Genomic DNA, 16,541 nt, shown 5'->3' with positions numbered 1-16,541 from the left:
GTTTGCACACTATGAGCGCCACCTTATATAGGGCTGATGGAACCCTAGCCTTTAGCAACTCTATGCTGATCCCCTCTGTGAAGCAGCAGGTCTTCGAGAAGCAGCCTGTTGCTGTTCCTGCTCGTGCTATTCCTGCTACTGATGTCACTGGGGTCCAATGATACAGCATAAGTGGTACTCAATTCTAATCTTATAGATCACAGCTTTAAAGTGGAGATCAGATGTACAAACATCTAAAGTTGTGAAAATCACCTCTAAAGTTGTGGAAATCACAAGTACTATGAACAAAGCCTTTCGCACAATCAGGCAAGAAATCAACTGTGAGGTTGCAGTACTTGCTGTCATTCCCTGTCATGTCTTCAGCCCCTTTAATTGCCCCTGTGTACCAGGGAGTCAGGAAAACCCATCCACCCACATTCCAAAAGTCATGTTCATATTGCTCTAAGTGAGCGATTAGCATATTGAAATTGACAACCTGCTTCTTCCAAGGGGGTTGCTTGTAAGCAGCCTAGTTTAATGTGGAAGTCAGCAGGTTGGTGGCAGCTTCCTGGACCATGTCAATTTCCCTGAATTTAATTCCCACTCTCAAGTCCACATGATGCTGCAAGTTAAAATTCAACTCAAGGAGCTAGAATTAATGGGCGATGTTTGGACTGGAAAAGGATTGGAAGTGATATATTTCAGAGGTCAGTGCTGAATCCATGTTTGTTCTCTGTAGATAGCATGATTTACACCTAGGCATACAGAGCATGATTTAGAAATTTTCTGCTGGCAGAAAAGTAGGAGATTTGACAAACTGCATGAAGACTGTAAAAGCAAGAAGATATAGGCAGGTTACTAGGATTGGCAGACTGGTGCAAATGCAACATAATGTAAATGTGTATGAAGTTATACATCTTGGGGGGAAAAACAATAAATGAGAACACCCACTCAATGGAAAGACATTGAAAGCTGTGGTTGAACAGACAGGTTGAGTGGTTTAAGCATGAATTTACCAAAAGCTGCAGGTAGATATAGCATAAAATAGTCCAACAGTATTTGGGTTTTATTACCAGGGAAATACAAATGTGAATTAAAAACTAAGAAATTAGGTTCAGTTAAGACTTTGTCGGTGCAGACTTGATGGGCCGAAGGGCCTCTTCTGCACTGTGTGATTCTGTGAAGAGTATTTGGTTCAGTTTTAGAAGGGGGCATTAAGTATGTACAGTGTATGCTCAGCAGGCTGATATCAGGGTATGGAAACTATAGTTATCAGAAGACACTGGAGGGACTGGGATTACTTCCACTGGAACATTGAAGGATGAGGAGATTTAACCGAGGATTTTAAAATTAGAAAAAAATGAAGGTGAATAGGGAATGACTATTCCCTCTGGTCAGTAGCAAGGGTCATTAATTAAAATAAGACTGTACACAGGGGGTTGTTGCAGCAGTCAATACTTTGCCAATACCATTAAACCATTAAAGAAAAATAGGATAAATATTTGAAACAGAGGAAGATACAAGGCTAAGGAGAGATACTGAGACAGTGGGAATAGTTTAAATTGCTCTAGCACAAAGCAGCATAAACCCAATGGGGCCAAATGGCTTAAGTATTTTAAACTTCTTTGGCTCTATTAACTACGTTCTACTTTAAGCATGTACTAAGATATTCGTCTCTGGAATAACAGAAACATAGATCTCTGTTTCAGTCATGTTGTCTACTCATTTATGAGAACTGATGATTCATTTTTGTGAGATAAATAGTTCTGAACCATCCATGACAATTAGCTAGTTGCTATGGTAGAAGAAAAAAGTCTTAAAAACATAATGTAAGTAAAAGAATTGTGGCAAGGAGAAACAATTTCCATTTGTAATTGTCTTTTAATGTCCCTTTCATGATTCTTTTATTCAGGTTTTACACACAGGCATTAAAGTCAAAGAGACTGAAAGGAAAGAGCTGAAATCACCTTAGCACAAATAAATGACCCAAGAGATGTTCTCATAAATAAGCTCAAGATGGCCTATTAAATTGGGAAGCAAGAGTGAAGATGAAATCAGTAAAACTGTATTCAGGTATTTTGACTTTATTGCGGTAAACTTCCAACTTAGCATTTGGGGTGTGGAGCCCCACCAATGGAACTGTGAACTTGATGACTGAGACTCCCTGTTAAGAGTAGTCACAAAATGACCCTTTGTAAGTTAGATTTGAGTTGAATAAAAGTTTGAACGTTGGTTTTTAAACTGCAGAACAATAAAATTTAAGTAAACATACATCTCGGTTTAACATGGGTGAGGAGTAGAGTGATGTGGGGAAAATATAAGCTCTAATTGTAAGAGTAAGCTTAAGAAAAACATGGTAGATGCAAAGGATATTTGAAGTAGCCATACTAAGTAGCAACAGAAATATCAAAATTATTGCCATATTTGTGCACAGGCAAAATTACCCTTGAGGCATAGGATGAACAACTACAAACTTGTGGGGCAGGATTTTACCGTCGACGAGCAGGGGCAGGGTCTGCTCGCCGATGCGTAAAATGACGTGGGATGATGTTGGGCAGAACTCCCGATGTCACCCCACCCCATTTAAGTTTTCGGGAAGGCGAGGGCGCAGCAAAATCAGCTGCGCACCCACTGACCTGTCAATGGCCAACTGAGGCCAACGGATCAATTAAAGTAATTAGTGGACCTGCCCATCCAACCTTAAGGTTGTCGGGCAGGCCAGGAGCCCCGGCGGCAACTAGAAAATACATGAAACCTCATCCACCAGCGGGATGAGGTTTCATGTAGGCTTTTAAAAATTTTAATGAAGTTGTTATGGAAATAATGAACATTTCCCAACGGGGACATTTAAGGGAATTTTTTTTTCTATTGTTAATATTGTTGACAGTAGAGGTGATCTCCCTGAGGCAGCGCTTAGCCTCAGGGAGATGAGTCCGCTCTTTCATGTTTACGTGCGAAGAGTGCAGTCTTGATTTTAAGGATTCACCCCCGCTTGCAGAGGGAGCGCACAGCACTTCCCTGCGGACGTCACACTGCATGGGACTTAATTGGCCCGCCCACGTAAAATGGCCTCAGATTGGGGGGGACTGATCAGAAGCCCGCCTGCACGCGCCCGCCCATCAACCTCTCCCCGACGGGGGGGACAATTCTGCCCCGGGAAATGATTTTCTGGGGGGAAAGTGCAGAAGCAGGTGCAGGCGAGCGCACCTCTGATCAGCGCCCCATTTTATGTGTGAGGGCCAATTCAGGCCTACCCAACGTGATGTCCACCAGGAAGCGCTATATGCTCCCTGTGCGGGCTGGAGGGGGGAATTCCCTTAGCCGGAGTGCGCTCTTTCGCACAAGCGCGCAAAAGAGCGCACAGATCTCCCTGAGACTAAGTGCTGCCTCAGGGAAATCACCTCCGATTTAAAGTTTTCATTAAACATGTTTAAAAATTTTCCCTGCCATGTCCCCTCATGTGACACTATCACGGGTTGTGACATGTCCATAAGTTTTATTGAAACATTTCTTAAAGATTTAATTGCCTCATGAAACATCATCCCGCCCGTGGATGAGGTTTCATGCTTTTTCCAAAGCCTGCCAGGGCTCCCTGCCTGCCTGCCAACTTTAAGGTTGTATGAGCAGGTCCATTAATGACTTTAATTACTTTTTCAATGACCTCAATAGGCCGTTGATAGGTTGGCGTGCATGCAGTTGACTCGGCTGCACCCTCGCTGACCTGAAAATGGAAATGACGCAGGGTGACGTTGGGAGTTCCACCCAATGTCATCCCGCGTTGGCGAGCCGGCCCTGCCCCTACTCGCCGACCGGAAAACCCTGTCCCTGGTAAATTTGGGATTGTTCACAGGGCTACATAATGGTGTCATATCATACAGCAGTAATTGGAGGGATTTCAATACCAATGTTACACTGAACCTTAAGCCGTAACAGAACAACAGACCATGCTTGCATGATCAGGCTAAGACAGCTGACTGCCTCAGTCTGCAGACTATTATTAATTTAGCTTGATTAGACAATTGCCATTAAAGAATTGTGAGTGACTGATTCTTATTCATCAGACTGCCATACAACTCCATCAATTATGTCTTTGGCCCCAAGAATGGTAATCTGGTCTGCAGGTAGATTAACTGTAACTTTATACAAAGGATAGTAGTTGAATTATCTGGATGTTGTTATTAAATAACATCCAAACACTGAAGAGAGCAAAGACAAAGATCAGGCACTTATGAAATGTTTCAAGGCCAGACCAAGCTTCTTGTAGTCTATAAAGTGTTTAACATTAACATTGTATCACACAATGTTAGCTATGTGACCAGCAAATTATAAATGCAGAAGAACTCTTCACAAGCGATAAAGGATGCAATTTCCAATTATTGCACAAATTGTCCAAGCTGTGAGCAGGACATGTGCCATACACAACTGATACTGTCGAAGTGAGGTTTGATCCATTTTAATTGCTGAGCCTCATTTTAATATGCCCAGTAAGTTGTCAGCACGGATGAGCATCAATAGGCAGCTCGCAAATCTGGGCAGGGAGAATCCATATGCTCCTCCATAGAAGAGGTGGGGGGATGCAATCCTGGGGAGTGGGGAGCACAATAGCCATGGAGAGAAGAGGGGCTAGCAACATGCATGAGGTTTGTGTGTGGGGCAGGGGCATGCTACTTTTGGCCCCACAAAATTCATCAGCTATTATTTAAGGATTGCTGGTTTGGGTGATCAATGTTCAGTTCCAACAATGACAACACTTGAATTTATATAGCACCTTCAACATAATAAAAATTCTCAAAGCGCTTTACAGAGAAGTATTACTGAACAAAATCTGACACTGAACTACATATAGAGATATTAAACCAGGTGACCAAAAGCTAGGTCATTGGAACATAGGAGTAGGCGTAGGCTATTCAGCCCATTGATTATGATCATATGCGATATGATCATAGCTAACAATTCACTTCAATGCCTTTTTCCCCCATACTATCCCCATATCCCTTTACGTCATTGGCATTTAGAAATCCGTCAGTCTCTACTTTAAACATACTTAATGACTGAGCTTTCACAGCCTGCTGGGGTAGAGAATTCCAAAGATTCACAACTCTCTGAGTAAAAGAAAATTCTCCAACTGGGTCCAAAGCGGCTTCCCCCTTATTTTGAAATTGTGTACCCTGGTCCTAGAATCTCTAACCAGGGGAAACATCTTACCTGCATCCACCCTTTAAGTATTTTGTAGATTTCAATGAGATCACCTCTCATTCTTCAAAACTCTAAAGAATACAGGCCCAGTTTCCTCAATCTCTCTTTATGGACAGCCCTGTCATTCTGCCAGTATGATGAACCTTCGTTGCACTCCCTCTATGGCGATAATATCCTTCCTAAGGTAAGGGGACCAAAACTGCACACACTACTCCAGGCGCAGTCTAACCAAGCAAGGCTTCTCTGCTCCTATACTCAAATCCTCTTGCAATAAAGGCTAACATTCCATTAGCCTTCCTAATGGCCTGCTGCACCTGCATGTTAGCTTTCAGCGACTTATTGATAAGGACACCCAGGTCCTTTTGTAAATCTATATTTTCTAATTTCTTACCATTTAGGAAATACTCTGCGTATCTGTTTCTCCTATCAAAGTGTATAATCTCACATTTTTAAATGATAATGATTCTGCCTTTTTCTTGTCCACTAAGTCTGTCCAAATCCCCTTGAAGCCACTTTGCATCTTCCTCACAACACACATTCCCACCTAGCTTTGTGTCATTTGCAAACATGGGAATATTACATTTGGTCCCCACATCTAAATCAGTGATATATATTGTCAACAGCTGGGGCTGGAGCACTGATCCCTGTGGTACCCCAATAGTCACAGCCTGCCAAAGTGAGAATGACCCGTTTATTCCTTCTCTCTGTTTTCTGCCTGTTAACCAATCCTTAAAGGGAGGCAATGGCATAGTAGTATTGTCGTTGGACTAATAATCCAGAGAACCAGAGTAATGCTCTGGGGACCCAGGTTCCAAACCCACCAGAGCAGATTGAATTCAATAAAAATCTGGAATTAAAAGTCTAATGATGGCCATGAAACCATTGTCGATTGTTGCAAAAACCCATCTGGTTCACTAATGCCCTTTAGGGGAGATAATCTACCGTCCTTACTGGTCCAGCCTATATGTGACTCCAGACCCACAGCAATGTGGTTGACTCTGAAATGCCCTCTGAAATGGCTTAGCAAGCCACTCAGTTGAAAAGAAGGGATGAAATCGGACTTCAGCACCGGAAGTGACAATGGCAAACTCAGCCCCTGCAAAGTCCTGCTTACTAACACCTGGGGGCTAGTGCTAAGGTTGGGAGAGCTATCTCACAGACTAATCAAGCAGCAGCCTGACATAGTCATCCTCAAAGGATCATAACTTACAGATAATGTCCCAGACACCAACATCACCATCACTGGGTATGTCCTGTCCCATCAGCAGGACAGGCCCAGCAGAATTGGTGGCAGAGTGGTATACAGTCGGGAGAAAGTTGCCCTGGGAATCCTCAACATTGACTCCGGACCTCATGAAGTCTCATGGCATCAGGTCAAACATGGGTACAGAAATCTCTTGTTGATTACCACATGCTGCCCTCCCTCAGCTGATGAATCAGTGCTCCTCCATGTTGAACACCACTTGGAGGAAGCACTGAGGGTGGCAAGGGCGCAGAGTGTAATCTTGGTCGGGGGCTTCAATGTCCATCACCAAGAGTGGCTCGGTAGCACCACAACTGACTGACCTGGCTGAGTCTGAAAGGGCTTTGCTGCTAGACTGGGCATGCGGTAAGTGTTGAGGGAACCAACAAGAGGGAAAAACATTCTTGATCTCTTCCTCATCAACCTGCCTGCTGCAGATGCATCTGTCCATGACATTATCAGTAGGTGTGACCACTACACAGTCGTTGCGCAGAAGTCCCGGCTTCACATTGAGGATACCCTCCATCGTATTGTGTAGCACTATCACCGTGCTAAATAGGATAGGTTTTGAACAGGTTTAGCAACTCAAGAATGGGCATCCATGAGGCGCTGTGGGCCATCGGCAGCAGCAGAATTGTACTCACACACCACTTGTAACCTCATGACCCGGCATATCCCCAACTCTATCATTACCATCAAGCCAGGGGATCAACCCTGGCTCAATGAAGTGTGCAGGAGGGCATGCCGGGAGCAGCAGAAGGCATACCTAAAAATGAGGCGTCAGCCTGGTGAAGCTATAACATAGGGCTACTTGCATGCCAAACAGCTCAGGCAGCAAGTCATAGACAGGGCTAAGCAATCCCACAACCAATGGATCAGATCTAAGCTCTGCAGTCCTGCCACATCCAGTCGTGAATGGTAGTGGTCAATTAAACAACTCACTGTTTAAATCACTGGAGAAGGAGGCTCCACAAATATCTCCATCCTCAATGATGGAACAGCCCAGCACATCAGTGCAAAAGATAGGGCTGAAGCATGCGCTATAATCTTCAGCCAGAAGTGCCGAGTGGATGATCCATCTCGGTCTCCTCTGGAGGTCCCCAGCATCACAGGTGCCAGTCTTCAGCCAATTTGATTCACTCCACATGATATCAAGAAACAGCTGGAGGCACTGGATACTGCAAAGGCTACGGGCCCTGACAATATTCTGGCAATTGTACTGAAGACATGCTCCAGAACTTGCAACGTCCCTAGCCAAGCTGTTTCAGTACAGCTACAACACTGGCATCTATCCAGCTATGTGGAAAATTGCCCAGGTATGTCCTGTACACAAAAATCAGCTCAAATCCAACCCGGCCAATTACCGCCCCATTAGTCTACTCTCAATCATCAGTAAAGTAATGGAAGGGGTCACCAACAGTGCCATCAATTGGCACTTGCTTAGCAATAACCTGCTCACTGACACCCAGTTTGGGTTCCACCTGGGAGACTCAGCTCCTGACCTCATTACAGCCTTGTTTCAGACTCAGACAAAACAACTGAACTCCAGAGGTGAGGTGAGAATGACTGCCCTTGACATCAAGGCTGCATTTGGCCAAGTGTGATATCAAGGAGCTCAAGCAAAACTGGAGTCAATGGGAATAAGGGGGAAAACTCTCCACTGGTTGGAGTCAAACCTAGCACAAAGGAAGATTGTTGGAGGTCAGTCATCCCAGCTCCAGGGCATACTGCAGTCTTCAGCTGCTTTATCAATGGCCTTCCTCCCAACATAAGGTCAGACGTGGGGATGTTTGCTGATGATTGCACAATGTTCAACACCATTCGCGGTTCCTTATACTGAAGCAGTCCACGTTCAAACGCAGCAAGAACTGGACAATGTCCAGGCTTGGGCTGATAAGTGGTAAGTAACATTTGCATCACATAAGTGTCAGGCAATGACCATCTCCAACAAGAGAGAATCTAACCATCGACCTTTGACGTTCAATGGCATTACCATCACTGAATCCCCCACTAACAACATCCTGGAGGTTACCATTGACCAGAAACTGAACTGGGCCAGCCATATAAATATTGTGGCTACAACAGCAGGTTAGAGGCTAGGAATCCTGCGACAAGTAACTCGCCCCCTGACTCCCCAAAGCCTCTTCACCATCCACAAGGCACAAGTCAGGAGTGTGATGGGATACTCCACACTTGCCTGGATGAGTGTAGCTCCAACAACACTCAAGAAGCTTGACATTGTCCAGGACAAGTAAGCCGGCTTGACTGGCACCACATCCAAAAACATCCACTTCCTTCTCCACCAACGCACAGTAGCAGCAGAGAGTACCATCTACAAGATGCACTGCAGGAATTCACCAATTCCTTGGACAGCACCTTCCAAACTCATGACCACTACCACCTAAAAGGACAAGCACAGCAGATAGATGGGAACACCACCACCTGAAAGTTCCTCTCCAAGTCATTTGCCATGCTGACTTGGAAATATATTGCTTTCCTTCACTGTCGCTGGGTCAAAATCATGGAACTCCCTTCCTAACAGCATTGTGGATGTACCTACACCATATGGACTGCAGGAATTCAAGAAGGCAGCTCACCACCACCTTCTCAAGGGCAACTAGTGATGGGCAATAAATGCTGACCCAGCCAGCGAAACCCACATCCTGTGAATGAATAAAAAAAAATCTATTATGTTACCACCCATCCCATGAATTTTAATTTTGCCAACCAACCTTCTGTGGGTTTATCAAAAGTCATATGAAAATCCAAGTATATTACTTCCAATGACACCCCTTTATCAATTATGTTAGTAACATATTCAAAAAACTCCAACAGGTTTGTTCATGACTCCCTGTTGACCATGCCAAATCAGATCATTAATATCCAAGTGTCCACTTATCACATCTTCCCTGCTAGTGAAGACTAACAGGTCTGTAGTTCCCTGTTTTCTCTCTGGGTCCCTTCTTAAATAGTGGAGTGACATTTACTACCTTCCAATCTGCAGGAAAATTCTCCCTCCTTTCTTAAACAGTGGGGTTGTACTTTTAATCTTCCAACCTGCAGACACCATTCCAGAATTTATAGAATTTTGGAAGATGATCACCGATGCACCTGCTATCTCCATAGCTACCTCTTTCAACGCTCTGCGATGCAGATCATCAGATCCTGAGGACTTATCAACCTTCAGTCCCATTAGTTTCTCCAATACAATCTTCTTATTAATTCAAATTTCCTTCGATTCCTCATTCTCCACAGTCCCTTGGATCTCTAATTCTGGGAGATTTCTTGTATCTTCCTCAGTGAAGACAGGCACAAAGTAATCATTTAGCTTCTCTTCCATGTCTCTATTACCATTATAAATTCTCCTGACTCTACCAGTAATGGACCCACATAAGTCTTAGCCAAATGTTTCCTTTTCACATAACTATAGAAGCTTTTACAGTCCATTTTTTTTGCTAGTTTACATTCATATTCTATTCTCTCTTCCTTTATCAGTTTCTTGGTTCTCCTTTGCTGAGCCAGGTTTGTGGCACCATAAGCAACTCGGCTGTACAGGAGGAAAGGAAAAAGAAAAGAGCTATAGTGATAGTGAATTCATTCGTTAGGGGAACAGACATGCATTTCTTTGGCTATAGACATGACTTCAGGATGATATGTTGCCTCCCTGCTGCCAGGGTCAAGGATGTCACAGAGCGGCTGCAAGACATTGTTCTGGGGGAGGGTGATCAGCCAGAGGTCATGGTCCATTGGTACCAATCAGAATTTAGGGAGCTAGGTAGAAAATTAGCAAGCAGGACCCCAAATGTAGTAATCTCCGGATCAGTCCCAGTGCCACATATCAGTGAGTACAGAAATAGGAGGATAAGACAAATGAATGTATGGCTTGAAAGATGGTGCAGGAGGGAGGGCTTTAGATTCCTGGAACACTGGGACTGGCTCTGGGGAAGATGCCAACTGTACAAGCCAGACGGGTTGCACCTAAACAGAGCTGGGACTGAGTTCCTTGCAGGCAGTTTTGCTCGTGCTGTTTGGAGAGTTTTAAACTAACTTGGCAGGGGTGTGGGAACCAAGAGAAAATATTAGATAGGAATACCAGGGTGCACAAAATACTGGAAGGGACTGATGGCACTAGTATAGAGAACAATTAGTTAATGGGTAATGTCGGGGTAAGGGAGAAAGCAACAAAATCTAAATCAGGGTTACTATACATGTATGTGAATGCAAGGAGCATAGTAAATAAGATTGGGGAATTACAGGCGCAGATTGTAACGTTGTGGCAAATGATGTTGTGGTGATAACGGAGACCTGGCTCAAGGAAGGGCAGAATTGGGTGTTAAATATTCCCAGGTACAAGGTGTTCAGAAAAGATAAGAAAGAAAGGAAAGGAGGAGGCATGGTGGTATTGGTTAAGGAGAGCATTGCAGTGCTGGAGAAAGAGGATGTCCTAGAGGCTTCAAGGACAAAATCAATTTGGCTAGAGCTAAAGAACAATAAGGGTGAAATTACATTGCTCGGTGTAGTCTATAAACCACCAAATTGTGAGGAGGACATAGAAGAACAAATCTGCAGTGAAATTACAGAGAGATGCAAGCATTATAGAGTAGTTATAATGGGTGGCTTTAACTACCCGAATGTAGACTGGGACAGTGGTAATGTAAAAGGTGGAGAGGGGCAAAAGTTCTGGATTGTCTTCAAGAGAATTTTCTACAGCAGTATGTGTCCAATCCAACAAGAAAAGACGTATTGTTGGACCTGGTTCTTGCAAATAAGGTGGGCCAAGTAGATCAATTGTCAATCGGGGAACATTTAGGAGACAGTGATCGTTGTATTGTACGTTTCAGGATGATGATAGAAAAGGACGATAGGCGATCCAGAGTAAGAATAATTAACTGTATGAGGAAGTGTTAAATGGACTTGGTACTTAAAGTTGACAAGGCACCAGGACTGGATGAAATGCACCCAAGGATATTGAAGGAAGTGAGAGTAGAAATTGCAAGGGCACTAGCCATAATCTTTCCGTTTTCCTTAGACTCAGGGGTGTTGCCAGAGGACTGGAGAATTGCAAACATTGCGCCCTTGTACAAAAACCCAGCAATTACAGACCAGTCAGTTGAACTTCAGTGGTGGGCAAGATTCTAGAAACAATTATTTGGAATAGAATTAGTAGTCGCATGGAAAAATATGGGTTGATAAGGAACAGCCAGTATGGGATTCTAAAGGGGAAATCGTGTTTAACTAACTTGCTGGAGTTTTTTGAAGATGTAACAGAAAAGGTCAATGAGGGTAATGCTGTTGCATGGTGTGCATGGACTTTCAAAAGGCATTTGATATAGTGCCATACAGCAGACTTATGAGAAAAGTTATTGCTCATGGAATAAAAGTAGCAGCTTGGATACAAAATTGGCTGAAAAATAGGAAGCAGAGAGAAATGGTCAATGGATATTTTTCAGGCTGGAGGAGTTCTCCAGGGATTGGTATTGGGACTCTTGCTTTTCCTGATATATATTCATGATCTAGAACTTGGCGTGCAGGGGGCAATTTCAAAGTTTGCGGATGATATGAAGCTTGAGAGTGTTGTGAACTGCGAGGAGGACGGTGTGGAACTTCAAGGGGACACAGGCAAGCTGGTGGAATGGGCAGGTAGGTGGCAGATGAAGTTCAATGTGAAGAAGCGTGAGGTGATGCATTTTGGTAGGAAGAACAGGGAAAGATAATATAAAATAAGGAGTGAAATTCTTAAGGGAGTGCAGGAGCAGAAAGACCTGGGTGTATATGTGCAAAGATCATTGAAGATGGCAGGACAGATGGAGAGAGCAGTTAATAAAGCATAAAGTATCCCGGGCTTCAGTAACAGGGGCATAGAGCACAAGAACAGGGAGGTTATGCTGAATTTATATAAGACACTCATTAGACCTCAGCTGGAGTATTGTGTACAGTTCTGGTTGTCACATCATATGATTCGAGAGAGTGCAGAAGAGGTTTATAAGAACGGTTCCAGGAGTGAGAAATTTCAGCTCTGAGGTAGATTGGAGAGGTTGGGACTGTTCTCCTTGGAGAGAAGAAGACTAAGAGGAGATTTGATAAGAGGTGCTCAAAATCATGAGTGGGGTGGACAGAGTAGATAAGGAAAAGCTGTTCCCACTTGCAAAAGGATCAAGAATGAGAGGGCACAGATTTAAAGTGATTTGCAAAGGAAGCAAATGTGACAAGAAAAAACTTTTTCAAACGAGCAGTGGCTAGGGTCTGGAATTCACTGTTTAGAACAGTGGTGGAGGCAGATTCAATCGAGGCATTCAAGGGGGCATTAGATGATTATTTAAATAGAAACAATGTGCAGGGGTATGGGGAAATGGCAGGGCAATGGCACTAGGTGATAATGCTCATTTAGAGAGCTGGTGCAAACACGATGGGCTGAATAGCCTCCTTCTGTGCCATTAAAATTCTGTGATTCTGTATTCTAAAATATCCCTAATCCTCGGGTTTGCTACTATTTCTGGCAACTTTATAGGCCTTTTCTTTTAATCTTATTCAATCCTTAACTTTCTTTATTAGCCACGGTTGACTGACTTTTCTCTTTGGGTTTTTGTGTCTTAAAGGAATATATAATTGCTGTGAACTAAGTATGCACCTATGCACCGGCATACTTTTTAACGTATTTTCCCAAGCCACCTCAGCCAATTTGCCCCTCATACCTTTATAATTTCCTTTGTTCAAATTTAACATGTTGGTTTCAGCTTGAACTATCTCACTTTCAAACATAATGTAAAATTCTATCATATTATGGTCACTTATCCCTAAAGGTTCTTTTACAACGAAGATTATTAATTAACCCTTTTTTGTTACATAATACTAGATCTAAAATAGCATGTTCCCTAGTCAGTCCCTCTACATAATGCTCCAAGAAGCCATCCCTAACACACTCTAGAAACTCTTCTTCCACAGCATTTGTACTCATTAGATTTACGAAGTCTATATGCAGATTGAAGTCACCCATGATTACTGTATTACCCATGCTACATGCTTCCCTAATCTCCGGACTAATACCATGCCCCACACTGTACTACTGTTTGGTGGCCTACAAACAACTCCTACCAATGTTGCTGCCCCTTGCTGCTTCTTAGCTCCACACAAACAGATATCATATTTTGTTCTTCCATTCTGAGATCCTCCCTTACTAATGTACTGATCCAATCCCTTATTATCAGTGCATATCACCTCCTTTTCCTTTTTGCTTGTCCTTCCTAAATATTGAATATTCAGTTCCCAGTTTTGGTCACCCTGCAGCTGTTTCCATAATGGCAATTAGATCATATCCATTTATCTCTATTTGTTCTTTTAAACCATCTACCTTGTTGCAAATGCAGTGTGTACTCAGTTAGGGTGCCCTTAGTTTAGTCTTTTTGACATTATTCCACATTCTAGGTTTAGTTGAAGCTCACTTTCGTTTTGCCTGTCTTCTAATTTCACTTGCCGCTTTTTTACTTCCTGTTACCAGCTTTACTTCCTTCCAATTTGAGCTACCTCTTAGGTTCTCATTCCCCTGACAAGCTAGTTTAAACCCTCCCCAACAACACTAGCAAATCTCGCTGAGAGGATATAAGCCCCAGTCTTGTGAAGGTATAAGCCTGTACTGGTCCCACCTGCCCCAGAACTGATCCCAAAGCCTCAGAAATCTTCTACATCAATTCTCCAGCCATGTATTCAATCACTCAATCCTCCTATTCCTAAACTCACTACCATGTGACACTGGGAGCAATCCTGAGACCACTGATCTTGAGGTCCTGCTTTTCAATTTCCTTCCTAACTCCCTAAAATCCGCTTTCAGGGCATCATCCCTCTTCCTACCTATGTCATTGGTAACGGTGTGGATCATGACCTCTGGCCGTTCACCCTCCACCACAACAATGTCATGAAGCCGCTTTATGACGTCCTTGGCTATGGCGTCCGGGAGGCAACATACCATCCTGGAGTCATCTTTACTGCTGCAGAAATGTCTGCCTGACCTCCTGATTATGGAATCCCCTAGCACTATTGCTCTCCCACTCTTCTTCCTCTCTTCCTGTGGAGCTGAGCCAGCCATGGTGCCAGACTTGGATCTGGCTGCACTCTTCTGAGGAACCGTCACCCTCACCAGTATCCAAAACGGAAAACCAATTAGCATGCAAGATAGACTCAGGGGAGTCCTGCACTATCTGCTGGATCTCTTAGACTACCTGACGGTCACCCATTTCCTCTTTGTCTGCATGCTCTTAACCTCTGGTGTGGCCACTTCCCTAAACATGCTATCCACATAGTTCTCTAACTCATGGATGCACAACAGTGACTCCAACAGCTGCTCAAGTTCTGTAACCTGGAGTTCAAGCTTTTGCAGCCAGTGACACTTCCTGCAAACGTGCACATCTAGAACACATGGTGTGTCCATGACTTCCCACATAGTGCAGGATGTGCATTCCACTCGGTCGAGCTAACCTGCTATACCGTAACTTTAAAAACTATTTATTATAATTAGAATAAGTAGAACAACTTACCAATTACTTACCAATCAGCTTCTTCCCCTGTAGGATCAGTTAGATCAGCTACTAGAGGCAGGATTTATGGAGCTTAAAGGAGGAAAGGGGAGAGAGCTGAGGAGTTTAAGAAAGGTATTCCAGAGCTTCAGGCTTTGGCATTTGAAAGCATTGCGTCCAATGGCGAAGTGAGTAAAATCAGGAACACTCAAGAGGCCAGAACTGGAGGAGCACAGCGGGTTGGAAGACAGAGATAGGGAAGGGTGAGGCCAAGGAATGACCTAAAAGCAAGGACACTAACATTAACAAAGAGGCGTTGCATGGCTGGGAGCCAATGTAAATGAGCAAATACAGGGGAAATGGGTGAGAAGAACTTAGTGCAAGCTGGGACATGAAAAGCAGAATTTTGAATAACCTCGAGCACTCGCAATGCACATTCAACCCAGTGGAAGGCCAAAATTGTATCAGGGTCTGAAACACTTCATAAGATCCCAATTTAAATATTTTAATCAAATTTCCAGCTGTTTCAGGCAGGAACTCTGAACGCTTGAGTAGAAATTCACTTGACAATCACATCAGGCAGGCCTCGGGCATGAAATTGGCCATCAGTTTTATTTTTAAATATGACTTACTACCCCATCACACCAAAAAAGCAAGGTGATAGACAAATTAAAATTGTCCTGTATAAATAACGATTTGTCAGTTTCCATTCAGATCCAAAAAATATGCTGAATTTAAAGTAGGAAAGACAATCTCAATTTAAATTTAAATCAATACAGTCACCAGTAAAAAAGCAATCTTAGCCTGTAAACTGAACATGAATTATTTTGTGCAATTATAGCAGAATCCTTTAACATTGCAGCCAATATTACCAATTATCAGACTATGAAAGAAAATGCACACTAGAATACACGAGGCTGAAGTGTGCCATCTGTATGAAGCTTGCATAATGTTCAAATCAGGTACATTTTAATTTTGGAAATGTGACCATTCTATTACAGCAACAAGTTGCAGACTTCCTTTTTCAGTAAAAAACTTCACTATTAGTAACCCAGAATGCCATGAACATCAAAACATAAGAGCTATTTGAACATGAAGGGTAATACTAAGAAGGCTGCTTCATTTCATCACTAAACCGTCATCATTAACCCTGTCCATCAACAGGCCCACTATCCCCCCAATGCAAACAAGGCACCTGCCTCACATCAATTTTATGACAAAAATATAGAGTGTATGACAAGCAGAATGGAACAGATACAAAGTACAGTTGGGAATTGTTTGCAACAAACCTACCAGCAGGTGCTAGGTATATATACACCTGTTGAAATCAGCCCCTGTAGTGGGGCATAGGTTACATGGGCATAATTTGGCATTTGTAAAATGTCAAGAGAATTGCTGCACTTTGGAGAGTGGATTTCAATTCAATTTTCAATATGATCCAACTTCCAAAACTTGCTTAAATAAAACATTTATGGCTGATTAACAGTAGTTTCAAAACACCTTTGGATGTCATGGATTTGATTAATATTTGTACATTTGCAATTTGCTGACTTTTTGAACTGTGTCACTCCACTCTTAAACAAGGCAAGCTGAAGTAATATAGCTTGCCTGTGATC

General features: G+C 43.1%; 1 protein-coding gene across 4 annotated transcripts in view; it reads right to left on the bottom strand.

The window, feature by feature from the left end:
• The window catches only part of LOC121285135 (PACRG-like protein), a 77,095-nt gene that overhangs the window by 5,660 nt on the left and 54,894 nt on the right, over window positions 1–16,541 (bottom strand). The window lies entirely within an intron of this gene.

This window comes from Carcharodon carcharias, chromosome 1 (genome assembly GCF_017639515.1).
Source record: "Carcharodon carcharias isolate sCarCar2 chromosome 1, sCarCar2.pri, whole genome shotgun sequence".
NCBI classification, from domain to species: Eukaryota; Metazoa; Chordata; class Chondrichthyes; order Lamniformes; family Lamnidae; genus Carcharodon; species Carcharodon carcharias.
This window is presented reverse-complemented; position numbering and strand designations above follow the sequence as displayed.